The sequence below is a fragment of the Rhineura floridana genome, chromosome 1 (genome assembly GCF_030035675.1).
Source record: "Rhineura floridana isolate rRhiFlo1 chromosome 1, rRhiFlo1.hap2, whole genome shotgun sequence".
In the NCBI taxonomy this organism is placed as follows: Eukaryota; Metazoa; Chordata; class Lepidosauria; order Squamata; family Rhineuridae; genus Rhineura; species Rhineura floridana.
Window position 1 is genome coordinate 188,856,009 of NC_084480.1, and position 14,207 is coordinate 188,870,215.

The following is a 14,207-nucleotide window of genomic DNA, read 5'->3' on the forward strand; positions in this document are numbered from 1 at the left end:
TAATAAACGCCTCTCTGAGAGAGGGAGTGGTCCCTGACTGCCTAAAAGAGGCGGTTGTGAGACCGCTCCTGAAGAAACGCTCTTTGGACCCAGATAACCTGAACAATTATAGACCTGTGGCGAATGTTCCGTTCCTGGGCAAGGTGCTAGAGCGGGTGGTTGCCGGCCAGCTCCAGGGGCTCTTGGATGACACTGATTATCTTGATCCATTTCAATCCGGTTTCAGGCCCGGTTTTGGCACCGAAACAGCCTTGGTCGCCCTGTATGATGACCTTTGTCGGGAGAGGGACAGGGGGATTGTGACTCTGTTGATTTTCCTTGATCTCTCAGCTGCTTTTAATACCATTGACCATGGTATCCTTCTGGGAAGACTCACGGAGTTGGGAGTTGGGGGTACTGCTTGGCAGTGGCTCCGCTCCTACTTGGTGGGTCGCCACCAGAAGGTAGTGCTTGGGGAACACTGCTCGATGCCCTGGACTCTCCATTGTGGAGTCCCGCAGGGATCGGTACTGTCGCCCATGCTTTTCAACATCTACATGAAGCCGCTGGGTGCGGTCATCAGGAGTTTTGGGGTGTGTTGCCATCAGTACGCTGATGACACGCAGCTCTATTTCTCCTTTTCATCCTCTTCAGGTGAGGCTGTTAACGTGCTAAACCGCTGCCTGGCCGCGATAATGGACTGGATGGGAGCTAACAGACTGAAGCTCAATCCAGACAAGACCGAGACGCTGTTGGTGAGTGCCTTCTCTGCCCAGATGGAGGATGTTCATCCTGTTCTTGATGGGGTTACACTCCCCTTGAAGGAACAGGTGCGTAGCTTGGGGGTTCTTTTTGATCCTTCCTTGTCACTTGAGGCCCAGGTGGCCTCGGTGGCACGGAATGCTTTCTACCATCTTCGCCTGGTAGCCCAGCTACGTCCCTATCTGGACAGTGACGACCTCGTCTCAGTTGTTCATGCTCTGGTAACTTCTAGACTGGACTACTGCAATGCGCTCTACGTTGGGCTGCCCTTGAAGACTGTTCGGAAACTACAACTAGTCCAGAATGCAGCAGCCAGACTGCTGACGCAGACCAGAAGGTCCGCTCATATAACACCTGTTCTGGCCCTGCACTGGCTTCCTGTTTGTTTCCGGGCTAGATTCAAAGTGCTGGTTTTGACCTATAAGCCCTACACGGCATGGGACCGCAATACCTGGTGGACCGCCTCTCCCAATATGAACCTACCCGGACACTGCGCTCAACATCTAAGGCCCTCCTCCGAGTGCCATCCCATCGAGAAGCTCGGAGGGTAGTGACTAGAACCAGGGCCTTTTCTGTGGTGGCCCCTAAACTGTGGAACAGCCTCCCCGATGAGGTGCGCCTGGCACCGATGCTACTATCTTTTCGGCGCGAGGTGAAAACCTTTTTATAGTCCCAGGCATTTTAATGTGTGTTTTAATGGTATTTTCATCATTATTTGTATTTTTGGATGTTGTTTGGTTCTTTTATTGTTTGTTTGTTTTGTTTTCTTGATTTATTGTATTTATTGTATTTATATATTGCTTGTTTTTTATCTTTTCGTACACCGCCCAGAGAGCCTTCGGCCTTAGGGCGGTATATAAATTAAATTAAATAAATAAATAAATATGTAGTTTCCCACTCAAATTTAAACTCACGCTATCCCTGGCTACATTCACACCAGACATTTATTCCATTTTAAATAGTCATGGCTTCCCCCAAAGAATCCAGGGAAGTGTAGTTTGTGAAGAGTGCTGAGAGGAACTCCTATTTCCCTGACAGAACTCGAGTGGCCAGAGTAGTTTAACAATCAGCCCTTCTTCCCAGATAATTCTGGTGTTTGTAGCTCTGTGAGGGAAATAGGGCACCTCCTAACAACTCTCAGCACCTGTCGTGTCCAGGGCTGGACTCAGAAATCACACCAGTCGATGAACAATTCAGTTTTTATTAGTGTAATACCCAGACAGAGACTACGTCTCCTCATGAAGCAACACAATACACGTGTCCTGCGACATACAAGAGAGTTGACAGAACAAGGAATTTCCGCCCCCCCTTCTCCTTATTAAGGGGGCTTTCTGGTGCGAATTCTCTCACTCCGCCTTAGGACAATTTCTTCCCCACCCCTTCTCTCTCTCCCACTCCTTCTCTCTCTCCCCCTGACCCGTTTTTCCCTTCTCCGGGTTCTTGATGAGGGTGGAAGTTCTGCCTCCCCCTCCTCTTCTGAAGATTCTATTTCTGGGATTGGAGAAAGGGGAGGGTGAGCGTCATGCCCATCAGACTGACTTTTCGCTGGCTGAGGAGGGAGTGGAATCCCCCCTCCTTCTTGGTCTAACGGCTCAGTGAGGGGGGTGAGCGTGGGAAATTCCTGAATAATGTCTGTAGCTTTGTCTGTTGGAGTTTCAAGGCTTCTGCGGTCGCTGGGCAACACTATCTCTGAGAGTTCTCCCTCCCCCTCTTCACCCAGCTCTGAGAAAGTGATCTCCTCCTCATCCTCTGAAGTGCTAAGGTCCCAATCCTGCATCCTGACATCATCCCCTCTCTCATGCTGTGCCCCCCCTCCACCTGCCGGCTTCGGACGATGGGGAAACTGTGTATGGAATTCTTTCACTAAATCTGGGGCATGCACATCCCTTTCATTTTCCCAAGATCTGTCAGCTGGCCCATACCCCTTCCAGTGAATTAAGTACTGTAATTGATTATGCCTTCTTCTGGAATCCAGAATCTGTTCCACTTCGAACTCCACCTGTCCCCCTACTAGAATGGGTGCTCCCGGAGCTTCCAGTGGCCGTAAATCGCTGGGAGGGGCTGCTTTCGTTAACAAAGAGCGATGAAACACGGGATGGATTTTGAAGGTAGCAGGCAATTTCAGTCTATAGGCCACGGGATTGATTTGTGCCTCCACTTCGAAAGGCCCCAGTTTCCTGTCCTGCAGCTTCCTACACTTGCCTGGCATCTGAAGGAAGCGGGTGGACAACCACACCTGATCCCCTGGCTGGAGGGAGGCCCCCTCTCTTCGATGTTGATCAGCAATTCGTTTGTACTCTAGTTTGGCTTCGTTTAATTGTTGTTTAAGCACCTGCTGCACGGCCTGTAATTCCTGCAGAAGTTCTCCTGCTGCAGACACCAGCACATTTGATGCACTACTAGGGAATGCCTTGGGGTGGAACCCATAGTTAGCAAAGAAGGGTGTCTGTCCAGTGCTAGTATGCAAGGAGTTATTATAGGCAAACTCTGCAAAATGCAAATAGGAAACCCAGTCATTTTGTTGGTACGAAACATAACAATGTAAATACCTTTCCAAGATCGCGTTCAGCCTTTCCATCTGCCCGTCCGTCTGAGGTTGATGAGCAGAAGAAAGTTTTAACTCCGTCTGCAACTGCTTCCAAACCGCTCTCCAAAACTTAGCTGTGAACTGGGTTCCTCGATCTGAGACTAAACTGTTTGGCAGCCCATGTAAACGGTAAATTTCCTTTATGAACAACTTGGCTGTTTCTTTAGCTTCTAAGGCCCCTGAGCAAGGGAGGAAATGCACCATTTTCATGAGGAAATCCACTATGACTAGGATGGCCGTCATTCCTTGGGACCTTGGTAAATCAGTTATAAAATCCATGGATAAATCTTTCCAGGGTTCATTCGGAGTAGGGAGGGGCTCCAACAATCCGGTAGGTCTTCCCGTGTCTGTTTTTGCTTGCATGCAGACAGCACAGGATTTTACATAGTTCTCAATGTCTCTGCGCATTTGAGGCCACCAAAAGTCCTTGGCTACATTCTGTATGGTCTTAAAGATGCCAAAGTGTCCCGCTGTGACAGTCATGACATTGACGCAGGATTCTGAGTCTTAGCTCTCCCTTCGGCACATATCTGGCGGCGTTACGCCACAACAGCCCATTTTTCCAATGGAAGTTTACTTCTGGCCCCTGGCTCTGTTCCATCTCCTGAATGTACTGTTGCGTGTATGGATCCTCCTTTTGTGCCTTTCTGAGCTCCTCTTCCCAAGAAGGTTGACAAGATCCCAGCACCATTTTCTCTGGCGGAACCATGTACTGGGGTTGGTTGTCAATCTCACCTCCTTTGTATTGTGGCTGTCGGGACAGGGCATCTGCTCTCTGATTTTTTGCATGGGCATGGTAAATAATCTTGAAGTTAAACCTGGTAAAAAACTGCGACCAACGTATCTGCCTCTGGTTCAACTTCCGGGCTGTCTGTAGACTCTCCAGGTTCTGAACATACTTCTATCTGATGTTGAGCCCCCTCTAAGTATTGCCTCCAATTTTGAAAGGAATCCTTAATGGCTAGTAATTCTTTTTCCCACACTGTGTAGTTCTTTTCAGCATCCCTCAGTTTTCTGGAGAAGTACGCGCAAGGGTGTAGCTCTGTTTCTTCCCCATTTCCCTGTAAGAGGACCCCCCCGATGGGAAAGTCTGAAGCATCTGCTTCCACAACGAAAGGGTGGGTAGGGTCAGCGAAGCGCAAGATGGGCTCAGAGGAAAACTTTACCTTCAACTCCTCAAAGGCTCTCGCAGCGTCCTCTGTCCATTGAAATTTCTTTTTACCCCTTAGGCAGTCAGTGAGAGGGGCTGTTAACTTGGAAAAGCCTGGAATGAACTTTCTGTAGTAGTTGGGAAACCCCAAAAAATGTTGTACATCCTTTTTAGTGGCTGGTTGCCCCCAATCCAATATACAACTCACTTTTTCTGGGTCCATTTCCACTCCTTCAGCTGAGATGCGATACCCAAGGAAGTCCAAAGACTTGAGGTCAAATCCACATTTCTCTAGCTTAGCATACAGATGATTCTCTCTCAGTCTCCTCAACACAGTTTTCACATGCTGATCATGGTCTTCTTGGTTCTTTGAGAACACCAGGATATCACCGAAGTAACAGATTACGTACGTGTCCAACAGGTCTCTAAACACATCGTTCATGAACTTTTGAAACACGCCTGGGCTTCCACAAAGTCCGAATGGCATGACCAGATATTCAAACTGTCCATAAGAGGTCAAAAATCCTGTTTTCCATTCATGTCCCTCCTTCAGCCTGATCAGATTGTATGCCCCTCTTAAATCCAGTTTCGTGAAAATTTTTGCAGAGCGCAGTCGGTCTAACAGTTCTGAGATCAGGGGCAGTGGGTAGCTGTTAGGGATGGTGATTTGATTCAATGCACGATAATCGTTACAAGGCCTGAGCTCCCCCCTTCTTCTTTACAAACAACAGGGGCGCTCCAGCGGGGGACTGTGAGGGACGTATGAATCCTCGCTTCAGGTTTTTTTTTCCAGAAATTCCTTCAGGGCCCCTCTCTCATTCTCTGTAAGAGAGTAAATTCTTCCCGATGGAATGCTGGCTCCTGGCACGAGATCAATCGCACAGTCATAAGGGTGGTGGTGGGGGTAACCTCTCTGCCTCTTTTTCATCGAACACATCTCGAAATTCTTCATACTTCGAGGGAAGGGTTACTTGCTTGGCGTCCTGCACTGCTCCAGCCAACGTGTCGGGTTTTGCTTCTGCCTGACAGTTTTCCTGGCAATACTGAGAAGTGAACCACACCACAGCATCCTTCCACTTTATCTGTGGGTCATGCTTGACTAACCAAGGCATCCCTAGGATCACATCAAAGGTCGAAAGGTCTGTTACATACAGCGAAATGAACTTCTCATGCCCCGGGATTTGCAGTTTCAATTTCTCTGTTGCTCTCGTTACCCCCCCTCCTTTCAGGGGCCTCCCATCTATGGTCTCCACTGGCAAGGGGGTGTCCAGTTTCTATTTGGAAATTCCATAACGTTTTGCTAGCTCTGCATCAATGAAATTTGTGGTTGCTCCACTATCAATTAACGCGGTGGAGTTAAACATCACTCCTTTGGAAGTTGTAATCCGAATTGGCAATACCAAGACTCCTCTTGATGGGGGTGTTGCCAGCTGAGGCCCTTTGTCCAATGTAGCCCCCAGTCCACAGGCCTGTACATGGACTGGGTTCTCTAGTTTCCCGCCGGCTCTGTTTTTTCCCCCTTTTAGTACACAATCTCTAGCCACATGGCCCGGTTTTGAACAATAGAAGCATAAATGTTCTTTACGACGCCTCTCCCTTTCTTCTTCTGATAGCTTTGGCCTGGCCCCTCCCTGTCCCTCAGTCACATTGCCTGATGTTCCTGGGGTCGGAAGGGTCTTACTGCGAGATGCTGAAACCGAATATCTCTGGACCTCCTGTTTCTTTTTACTTATTTATTTATTTATCTAATTTAATTTATATATCGCCCTAAGCCTGAAGGCTCTCTGGGCGGTGTACATAAAAGATAAAACAAGTGCAGTGTAAAAATACAATAAATACAATAAATCAAAAAACAAAAACAAACAAACAAAAAAGAACCAAACAATGTCCAAAATGCAAAATAATAGTGAAATACAGTTAAAATACATTTTAAAATGTTTGGGAGTATAAAAAGGTTTTCACCTGGCGCCGAAAAGATAGTAACATCGGCGCCAGGCGCACCTCATCGGAAAGACTGTTCCACAGTTTTCCAGGTGCCTTCCTTCCAACCGATGGTCGATCTGTAGGCATAGCCGAATCAGTCCAGGCAAATTATTTGGGGGGGGAGGTTCTAGCCAATTCATCCAGGACTTCAGAGCTCAGTCCACTCCTATACATGAACATCAAGGGTGCATCATTATAACCAGTTTCCTGGGACAAAATCTTAAAAGCATTGGTGTACTCTGACACTGTTCCTTTCCCTTGCTTCAAGGCCCCCAACTGCCTGGCCACCGTCTCTGCCCTTTGAGGGTCCTGGAACATCTCAGTCATGGCTCGTATAAAGTCTCTATACCTTCCCAAAAGGCCATCCTTTTTGACCAGGTACGGAGTTACCCACTTGGCAGCTTCTCCTTCCAAGAGACTAATGACGAACACCACCTTGGCAACATCACTGGGAAACTCTGCGTTTCTGATGTCCAAATACAATTCACACTGAGCCACGAAGGTGGAGAGCTGTTCACTCTGTCCCGCATATTTAGGTGGTAATCCTATAGGGATCTTCACCACAGCTGACGGAGGGGCTGCTCGCATCTGATCTACTGTGGTTCTCAGGGCCTGATTGTCAGTCTTCAAAGTCCTGACAGCCACTAACAAGGTTTGAACATCTGCCTGTAAATCTGCCACATTGGTCCTCAGCCGTCTCACTTCTTCCGTCTCAGAAGTGGGATTTGTTCCCCCTGCTCCCTTCTCCATCTTGTCGTGTTCAAGCGGTGGGAGCGTTGAGGGTGAAGTTGGTGGTTCTGTCAATCTGTCGTGTCCAGGGCTGGACTCAGAAATCACACCAGTCGATGAAAGCAATTCAGTTTTTATTAGTGTAATATCCAGACAGAGACTACGTCTCCTCATGAAGCAACACAATACACGTGTCCTGTGACATGCAAGAGAGTTGACAGAACAAGGAATTTCCACCCCCCTTCTCCTTATTAAGGGGGCTTTCTGGTGCGAATTCTTTCACTCCGCCTTAGGACAATTTCTTCCCCGCCCCTTCTCTCTCTCCCCCTGACCCGTTTTTCCCTTCTCTGGGTTCTTGGTGAGGGTGGATGTTCTGCCTCCCCCTCCTCTTCTGAAGATTCTGTTTCTGGGATTGGAGAAAGGGGAGGGTGAGCGTCATGCCCATCAGACTGACTTTTCGCTGGCTGAGGAGGGAGTGGAATCCCCCCTCCTTCTTGGTCTAACAGCTCAGTGAGGGGGGTGAGCGTGGGAAATTCCTGAATAATATCTGTAGCTTTGTCTGTTGGAGTTTCAAGGCCTCTGCGGTCGCTGGGCAACACTATCTCTGAGAGTTCTCCCTCCCCCTCTTCACCCAGCTCTGAGAAAGTGATCTCCTCCTCATCCTCTGAAGTGCTAAGGTCCCAATCCTGCATCCTGACAGCACCCTTCATAAACTACTCTTCCCAGGATTATTTGGGGGAAGCCAGGACTGTTTAAAGTGGCTCCCTGATTAAGCAAGCCAAACAGCTGTTAGTCTAGCTTTTAGAACATTAATGGTTGGTTCTTACTGAGCATGCCTACTCTTATCATAGACACCAATGTTAATTTTCTTAAATTAATTAACCATCAGTCATGCATTTTTAAAAAACTTTTAAACTGTAGAAGATGAAGGTCAGAGTATGGGGCAAGGTCAGTAATAGGATTACAGGTACTCTGTGAACATAGCTGATTTTTAATTAATTTCAACAAATTATGACAGAAAAAAGTCCAACAGGGGTTAGATTTTTTAATTCTTGTTTTAAACTTTGAACTCTTGATTCTGACTCTTCTGTGTTTCGCCATGAAAACTTAGAGGGTAGTTAAGCAAGCATTTCTGAGTTCAGGACTATAGATTTTGCAAGTCTTTGTTTTGAAATGAGTTCTGAGAAGCAGCAGAGTGGCATGGGGAGATATTTTGAATTTAATATGGTGGAATGTGAAAAACTCTCATAGCTGTATAATTTATTATAACATGCTGACTTCCTAGACAGGAAACAGCAAGTAGCAACAGGAACAGTGAGATATCAGCAAGTGCATCTCCCTGATATTAAGGAGATGGCTTCCACATTCAGGAAAGGGGTGAGATTTGCATTGAAAGGCACAATACCAAGCATGCATTACACTGCAGGAGGCAAGTCCCATTTGATGCCAAGTAGTCTTTTAAATCCATACTGTTTAATGGATTAGTCACACCAAGATATTTGAAAGTCTTATACCTCATAAATTGAATATGCAAGAGCTTGAAATGAAAGGTTATTTTATACATAATCTGCCGCATGAAAATGTAAAAGATTAGCATATAAAAAGATGGTGGCACAAAGATGGAAAACCTTCCATATAATTGTGCCTTGTCTGTAATGACATAAGAATATATGAAGATGTTGCTGGATCAAGCCAGTGGCCCATCTAGTCTAGCTTCCTGTTCACTTAGTGGCCAACCAAATGCCCATGGGAAGCCTGCAAGCAGGACTTGAGTGCAAAGAGCACTCTTCCCTCTTGTGGTTTCCAGCAACTGGTACAGTAGGGCCCCACTCATACGTCGGGTTACGTTCCAGACCCCATCCTAAAAGCGAAACCCTCCGAAACATGGAACTCTGTCAATAAAATGGTGCCCAACACACACAACAAGCCGTAAAAGCAGAACAAGTGCCGTATGAGTGGGGCCTTACTCGAATTGAAAGCTGCCATATTAGCACAATGCCGAAAAGCGGGGCCCTACTGTATTTGGAAGCATACTGTCTCAGCCTATGGAGGCAGAACACAGCCATCCTGACTAGTAACCTCTGATAGCCTTTAAAGCCATTCAGGTTGGTGGCCATCACTGCCTCTTGTGGCAGCAAATTCCATAGTTTTAACTATATGCTGTGTGAAAAAGTACTTTCTTTTGTCTATCCTGAATCTTCCAACATTCGTCTTTATTGGATATCCACAAATTCTAGTGTTATGAGAGAAGGAGAAAAATATTTCTCTATCCATTATCTCCATGCCATGCATAATTTTATACATTTCTCTCATGTCACCTCTTGTCTTTTCTTTAAATAAAAAAAGCTTCAAATGGTACAGCCTTCCCTCATGGGGAAGTTGCTCCAGCCCCCTGATATTTTGGTTGTCATTTTCTAAACATTTCCCAGCTTTACAATATCCTTTTTAAGGTGAGGTGACCAGAACTGTAACAGTATTCCAAATGCAGCCACACTATAGATTTATATAATGCAATAATGGTATGAGCAGTTTTATTTTCAATACCTTTCCTGATGATTCCTAGCATGGAATTGCCTTTTTTACAGCTGCTGCACACTAGATCGACTGCCGTTGAGGACATCCTCCTACCTATCTCAGAAGACATCCTCCCTGAATCCCAAAATGATTTCCGCCCTTCCAGGGGGACAGTGGACATGATCTTCACTGTACGACAGCTTCAAGAAAAATGCAGGGAGCAAAACCTCTGTGTATGGCGTTTATTGATCTGACTAAGGCCTTTGATACTGTAAATCAAGCTGCTTTCTGGACCATCCTTCTGAAAATTGGATGCCCTGATAAATTTGTGAATATTTTGCAACTCCTCCATGACAACATGACGGTGACAATTTTGGATAACAATGGCTCTCAAAGTGATCCATTCAAAGTGGGATCAGGCGTCAAACAGGGATGTGTCATTGCTCCGACCTTATTTGCTACTTTCATCGCCATGATTCTACACCTTGTTGAAGGGAAACTTCCCACTGGCGTGGAAATCACATATGGAACAGATGGAAAGCTTTTTAATCTCAGTAGGCTGAAAGCAAAAAGCAAGGTAATTACAACCTCCGTCATAGAACTTCAATATGCCAATAATAATGTAGTCTCCGCACATTCAGAGGAAGATCTTCAAACTACCCTAAATGTCTTTGCAGAAGAATATGAAAAGCTTGGCCTCTCGCTTAACAATCAAAAAACCAAAGTGCTTCATCAGCAAGTGCGAACCAGTCCCTTTAGCACCATCAATCCAGCTTAATGGTGTGACACTGGAGAAAGTTGATCACTTTTCTTATCTTGGCAGCCATCTCTCTGTAAAAGCTGGTATCGACGCTGAAATTCAGCATCATCTGAGCTCTGAAAGTGCCTCATTCTCCTGAATGAAGTGTAGAGTGTTCAAGGATTGGGATATTCACAGGGAGACCAAAATGCTTATTTACAAAGCCATTGTACTACCGACCTTACTGTACGCCTGTGAAACATGGACCATCTATAAACGCCACTCCCAACTTCTTGAAAGATTCCACCAATGCTGCCTCTGGAAAATTCTGCTAATTACTTGGGAAGATAGGTGGACTAATGTTAGCGTATTGGAAGAAGCAAAGACCACCAGTGTTGAAACAATAATCCTCCAACATCAACTTCGCTGGACTGGCCATGTTGTTTGAATGCCTGATCACCGTCTTCCAAAGCAGCTACTTTACTCCCAACTTAAGGATGGAAAACGGAATATCGGTGGACAGCAAAAGAAGTTTAAAGATGTTCTCAAAGCTAATCTAAAAAAATGTAACATGAGCATTGAGAGCTGGGAAGCCTTGGCCCATGAGCATCCCAATTGGAGGTTGGCCATTATCAAAGGTGCTGTGTACTTTGAAGAAGCACGAGTACAGGGTGAAAGGGACAAACGAGCTAAGCGGAAGGCACATCAAGCAAATCCTCATCGTGACCATCTTCCATCTGGAAACCTTTGTCCTCACTGTGAGAGGCTGTGTGGATCCAGAATTGGCCTCCACAGTCACTTACGGACACACTGTTAAAGACCTTACCCTGGAAGACAATCTTACTCGGCCACAAGTGATCGCCAATGAATGAATGACTAGATCGACATATTCATTGAGCTATTCCTGGTTAGTCACCACCAGTTCAGACTACCATGAGCATGTATGTGAAATTAAGATTGTTTTGCTCCAAGATGCGTAACTTTACATTTGTTTACACTGAATTGTTTTTGCCATCTTTCCGCCCATTCACTCAGTTTGGTCATGTCCTTTTGGAGCTAAACAATTTTTTTGTTTTAACAACCCTGAACAATTTAGTATCCTCAGCAAACTTGGCCACTTCACTACGCACCCCTAACTCTAGATCATTTACAAACAAGTTTAAACACACGGGTCCCAATACCAGTCCTTGGGAGACTCCACTTTCTACATCCCTCCATTGGGAGAATTGTCCCATTCATTCCTGCTCTCTGCTTTCTGTTTACTAGCCAGTTCTTGATCCACAAGAGGACCTCTCCTCTTATTCCATGACTGCTAAGCTTACTTGGGAATCTTTGGCAAGGTTTCATGAGGACATCCATTGGTACATCACACAAATAGCATTGTTCGGGGTTTTCTTATAGAAAATTGCAACCATTGGGAAAGGCTGGATAAATCAGGACTTCACATCTTTCTTACCTTTTCCTGCAGTACCAGAGCAAACATTTCTAGGAGTAAAACCCATTGAATTCAATTGGACTTACTTCTGAGAGGAACAAGCTGTTAAGGCTATCTCAGACAACACCAGTTTGGGGCAGTCAGCAGTGTAGAACTGAGATACTGTATATTGCTATTCTTTGATTCTTTATTTTTAAAAAAGGTTTGTATTTTACATCAGTCCCTTTGTCATGGACAGATTACTGCTTGCTGAAGTTTAGACTTATAGTGGCTTTTCCCCTCTGCAAGGGTGGGGGACCTATTAAGTTGGTCTGTCCCCAGAGACTAATGGATCCAGATGGTTTCCAAAGGGCTCTGGGGAGTTTTCTACCTGATAGGGCTGGCGGTCCTGTCAAAACCCTGGTTGAACTGTGGAATACAGAAATGACCCGGGCGGTTGACATGATTGCTCCTGGGCGCCCTCTCCTGTGTAGAGCTCGTACAGCTCCATGGTATACCCCAGAGCTGAGAGCGATGAAACAATAGAGGAGACGGCTTGAGTGCCGATGGAGATGAACTCCTGGTGGATGCAATTACACACTGGTAAGTGCCTATGGTGAGCTGTATTTAGGGGCAGTGAGGGCAGCAAAAAACCAATGTTTTGGTGCCACTATCAAATCATCAATCTGCCGCCCAGCGGAGCTCTTCAGAATTGTCCGGGGGCTATTACACGCTGGCCCCATGGACATGGTAGAACCATCTGAGGCCCACTGTAATGAATTTGCTAGGCACTTCCAGGATAAAATCTTTAGCATCTGCCAGGACTTAGACTCCAGTGTTATAGCAGGTGAACCAAGCGAGGTATCCAGAGCACAGCCTTGTTCCGATTTCTTGGATGAGTTTCAGTTGGTACAGCTTGAGGACGTTGACAAGGTGCTTGGACAGGTTCGTGCAACTATTTCTATGCTGGATCCTTGCCCTTCTTGGCTAATAAAAGCTAGCAGAGATGGAACAGCCGGCTGGGCCAGGGAAGTGATTAATGCCTCTCTGTGAGAGGGGGTGGTCCCTGGCTGCCTGAAAGAGGCAATAGTGAGACCAATCCTGAAGAGACCCTCCCCAGACCCAGAAAATCTTAGTAACTATAAGCTGGTAGCAAATGTTCCATTCCTGGGCAAGGTCCTTGAACGAGTGGCGACAGGCCAGCTCCAGACACCCTTGGATGAGACCGATTATCTGGATCCATTTCAGTCGGGTTTCAGGCCTGGTTTTGGCACGGAAACAGCCTTGGTTGCCCTGTAGATGACCTCTGTCGGTAGAGAGACAGGGGGAGTGTGACTTTGTTGATTCTCCTTGATCTCTCAGCGGCTTTCGATACCATCGACGATGGTATCCTTCTGGGAAGACTGGCTGAGTTGGGAGTGGGAGGGACTGCACGGCAGTGGTTCCGCTCTTACTTGGTGGGTCAGCTTCAGAAGGTGGTGCTTGGGGAACATTGCTCGGCACCCTGGACTCTCTAGTATGGGGTTCCACAGGGGTCAGTTCTGTCCCCCATGCTGGTCAACATGTACATGAAACTGTTGGGTGTGGTCATCCAGAGCTTTGGAGTACGTTGCCATCAGTATGCTGATGACATGCAGCTCTATTTCTCCTTTTCATCTTCTTCCGGTGAGGCTGTCAATGTGCTGATCCGGTGCCTGGCTGCGACAATGGACTGGATGAGGGCTAATAAACTGAGGCTCAATCCAGACAAGACTGAGATGCTGCTAGTGGGTGGCTCTTCTGACCGGATGGAGGATGTCCAACCTGTTCTGGATGGGGTTGCACTGCCCCTGAAGGAGCAGGTTTGAAGCTTGTGGGTTCTCCTAGAACCATCTCTGTCACTTGAGGTTCAGGTAGCCTCCATGGCACAGAGTGCCTTCTTCCAACTTCGGTTGGTGGCCCAACTACGTCCCTATCTGAACAGGGATAATCTGGCTTCAGTTGTCCATGCTCTGGTAACCTCCAAGTTAGATTACTGCAATGCGCTCTACGTGGGGCTGCCTTTGAATGGTTCGGAAACTGCAGCTTGTGCAAAATGCAGCTGCTAGATTGGTAACAGGGACCAGATAGTTCGAACATATAAAACCAATTCTGGCCCGCTTGCATTGGCTGCCTCTGTGTTTCCAAGCTTGATTCAAGGTGCTGGTTTTAACCTATAAAGCCTTACATGGCTTAGGACCACAATAACTAATGGAACGACTCTCCAGACATGAACCCACCCGTACACTACTCTCCACATCTAAGACCCTCCTCTGGGTGCCTACTCGGAGGGAAGCTGGGAGGGTGGCACTAAGGGAGAGGGCCTTCTCAG